The sequence below is a fragment of the Spodoptera frugiperda genome, chromosome 29, assembly GCF_023101765.2.
Source record: "Spodoptera frugiperda isolate SF20-4 chromosome 29, AGI-APGP_CSIRO_Sfru_2.0, whole genome shotgun sequence".
In the NCBI taxonomy this organism is placed as follows: domain Eukaryota; kingdom Metazoa; phylum Arthropoda; class Insecta; order Lepidoptera; family Noctuidae; genus Spodoptera; species Spodoptera frugiperda.
In genome coordinates this window covers 4,607,352-4,611,535 of record NC_064240.1, presented here as the reverse complement: position 1 = coordinate 4,611,535, position 4,184 = coordinate 4,607,352, and the positions used below count along the sequence as shown (strand labels likewise).

The following is a 4,184-nucleotide window of genomic DNA, read 5'->3' as shown; positions in this document are numbered from 1 at the left end:
ACGTCACGCCTTTTATCTCCGAAGGGGTAGGCAGAGGTCATCATTACGCCACGTAATGCCGCTATACAATGTACGTTGTCCCACTCTAGGATTCTCTCCTGTGAAATTTTTCGAAAAGCCGAAAATCGTAGTAGTTCACAAAGTTTACAAACATACAATTTCACATACACACGACATACCGTTATTGAGAGTTGCTCCGGGCGGAAATCCAACCCCCTACACGTTATACGGCAGCCGGTTGCCCAGCTACTGCGCTAACCGAGTAGAATATTGACAGTTTTAATAGCTGTTTTGTTCCGTCGCCATCGTAATTTTTTTATGAATTACAAGGGCATTATATACCTATTATATTAAGTGGCTTATTTGTAACTATGTAGTTGAGGGCACAGCTTCGCTCATACACAATTGTCATCCTTTTTCATCTCCAGAGGTGACCCATTTTTCATATTTATTAGTATTTGGGAATACATACTCATTACATGGGATAAATAACTTCAATTCTTTTTATTTATTAATTTATTTTTATTGTAATTTTGACATTTAAATTAAATTTTGAAATACAATATAAATTACATGATTCGTTTTAACTTTGCAATAATTTTAATTGAAAAAGATATTTACCGCTGACTGCTGAAACTGTTGGTTTGTACCCTTCCCACCTCTTCTTGTCACTCGAAACGACGAAACGCTTACGACGAGCGTCTATTCGCCCATCCCCCCCTCCCGCCGCACCACACCGCTGTCGTCGACGCGAGCGCAGTATCGCACCGCTCCCCACCCACCTCAGTCCCGCGCACGCCGCCAGTCGCTACGAACGTATTACGTATCAAAAATTAACAAAATACAATGAAAGAGCCTAAGCGTTGCAATTGGACGAAAATACAAGGAGAATTAATCCATCTAGTAAAAAAATATAAAGTATATGAGATGCAAGATGAAAAAGTAACGATGGTAGCTTGGAATAAGATATCCGATGATTTGAAACTGAGCGGTAAGTATTTACCTACATTTATAGACTTGTAGTATTTATTATATTTTGTCTATTTTAATTTTATTATTTGATTTGCTTTATCGTGTGTGGAAATTGCTTCAAACGCTATTGACATTTTTACTCAGAAATCATCAAGTTAATACTTGATGATTATTGATTTATACCTATTTGATATACCTACTTGACATCAAGTAGGTATAAATCTATAATCAAGAAAAAAATGTGCCATTATTTATTTATAATCATTATAGGTCGTATCGCACGCATCGAACGCGTTCCGTATGACGTCATCAGTACGTATCGCATGTAGGCATTGCTGATGGTGCGTTCCGTGCGATGCGGATCAGTGTACGCTATTGTATGAGTTTCTATACAAGACAAACTAAAATCCGTTGCGTGCGGTGCGTGCGATGGGGACGATGTGGCCTGTGGACGCGTACCTTTATATCAACGTAATTTCGTGTTTTTTTTTTCCAGTGGACAAATGTCGCAGACTATGGGATAGTCTAAGTATGGTTTATAAAAGATTGAAGTTAATGATCATAGAAGGAAAATTGTCTGAGTCCGAAGCCCGCAAGAATTATTGGGTGGCAAAATATGTTGATGGAAGTCTAGCTTTCCTCGAGCCATTCGTTCTGAAAGCACCTCCAGACGAAATCGAAAAGATAAAAAACCATGCGAATACCAAGCGAATTCTCTCACATTTACTACGATATGACATAGATAAGAGCTCTTCCGTTCCTTCGTCAAGTCGCGTGAGGAAACGACGATTTGATCTATCTAATTTTACAGTAAAACACTGTTGGAATACCAAACAAAAATATCCATTAGAGACTTACATGGATGATTTAGCACGTGCTGTATGCACTTCACTACAACCTGCAGACCGTAGAATGTTCATTAAAGAAATCGATACAATTGTAAGTGATTTGTTGCAAAAATGAATATTTTCTTTTTTTACATTTACTCGTATAGCTGACGTCGAAATGGTCTTACTTTAGAAGAATGAAGACGATTCGGACATCGAGTAGACACGATTGTTAATAACTTGTTGATTAAACGTCTTATATAAATTGTGATAATTATCTTGCACTGTTTACTTACGTAACTGTTTGACGAAGTAGCTCGACTAGTTTCAAGTCACACTGGAGGCCTATAGTTATGAGCACAAGAAAGACGACGCGGCGAGCGTCACACGGTCAATATCTCTAATATTAAAACTAAACGAGTTACATCGTCGAACAGTTAGACTATACGTATTTTAATGTCTGAAGTATAACTAGACAGATAGCATTTTGACTACAAGTCTTGCATAAACTAATTTTGTCTATATGAGGACAGGGTTGTTGGTTGTGTATTGAACTATGTTTAACTGTTATATTTTCTTTTGTATTACTAGTTTATAAGTTCTTATAATGTAACCATTTACTGTTCATCAATAGAAAATAAAATACAGAAATCTTTAGCTTCCATTGCAGTCATGTATCAGAGCGCGTTCGGCGTTCTGATTGGCCGGCTCGAATAAACCGACCAATCAGAACGCCGAATGCGCTCTCGTTTCGGTTACTTTAAATGTAAAGCAAACTCGTACTAAGGATACGAGTCTAATATAACCAAAAAACATACAATAATTACGTGATTAAGGCCTATAATGCTATTGGTTCGTTCACTTGAAAAAAAATATTGATAGAATCTTCAGAGTCAGCAATAACAACTGATCAATTACGTTCGTAATGTGCCTGTTTTGTCTGGAAACTTGTTATTTCGTTAATTGTTTTGCTATCGCCTTAACGACCATGTGGAATTGTGATATCTCAGTGTTAATGCACTGTTTTTATAACAACTTGCAAGTGTTTTGAACTCTTACTTTGTATGCATTAAGGTTGAAAATGTGATAATTTTATTCGATCTTTTTTAATATGTTTTAATTTGTTAATCAAACTGCTGTATTCATAGACATTTAACGTTTACTTAAACCTATTCCTTAGTTTCTGTTCCGAAAACAAACGCTAAGGATTGGGTTAAATAACCATTAAATGACTCTGAGTACGGCGGTTAGTTTTGGAGTAGGTAGACCAGGGCACGTCCCTAACTTAAATGAAGACTTACTTGTTTCTATACAAATAATTGTAATAAACATTTATACTTAACAATATACTGTTTTATTTTGTTAACTATTCCACCACACAGATAGGGCCCAGTAGGGCTGATGCCCGATCCGGAGCTGTGGACAACGTAAGAGGTTACCGGGGCTTCGGCTCAAAGCAGGAGAAGGAACGGGGTGGTTTTTAGTCAGTAAGAGTCTGACACTTCTTCTCGCCTCACCCAGGGCGGGAGAAGTCATTGGATGATTTTCCCCCTCAAGTAAAAAAACACTGTTCCTCCTCCTAATAAAGAAGTCAAGTAATAAATTCACCCTTTCTCTGATAAAATGTACTTTAGATAATGGAAGAAAGTGATGCAACTTTTGACCATAGTGGCTTACCTACTATTTATCTCCAGCTTGTGTACTTACGATTTAATGGTCACGTGGGTGTTATAGACATGATTAGTAATTAATTCAAGTATATCACAGACGTGTGTATGTGGGTGTTGGTATTCTGTAATAAAAATGGCGCCCATTTGATGTTACTATTAACATCGCCGCTCAGTGTTGCATCAAGTGAAATGCCACGGAGCCACTAAAATAAATATCTGTCGATAACTGGCGTTTTTTATGCTATTCGTTGTTCTTTTTAGATTTTTTTTTTTCGTTTGTTCTGTTACTAGAAAGTGTTAAGAATTTATTGTAATTTTCTTTTTTATTTTATACCTGAAAAAATGTCTTTGGCTTTGTGATAGTCATGATAAGGCAGAGTTAAAGTCAAAATTATTTATTACAAATAAGTAGATTAGGAAGGCAGTTTTGAACGTCAGAACAAATTAATAATGTCTGTCTGTCGGTCAATCTTCTAGAGAAGCTATTTTGTCCGTTCTGAAGTGTAGATTCCTATGTAGAAGAACGAGTAAGAAACTACATAAGTTACTCTTTTTCAATCAGGTTCACAATACAACTCTTGGTTATATCCAGTGCCGGATCTAGGGGGGGGGCAAGCCGGGGCCCATGCCCCGGGCGGCAAATTCAGGGGGCGGCAAAATTCACACTTCACGGACCAGTGGACAGCTCATCATTTATTTAATTTTGACCACGGAA

At 37.3% G+C, this 4,184-nt stretch overlaps 1 long non-coding RNA gene across 1 annotated transcript; it reads left to right on the top strand.

Annotated features, from left to right (window-relative positions):
• The first annotated feature begins 743 nt into the window (after positions 1-743).
• LOC118268097 (uncharacterized) lies at positions 744-3,144 on the top strand. Its single transcript, XR_007707394.1, has 2 exons — positions 744-991; positions 1,469-3,144. It is a non-coding gene; the product is annotated as an uncharacterized LOC118268097 (long non-coding RNA).
• The last annotated feature ends 1,040 nt before the right edge of the window (positions 3,145-4,184 follow it).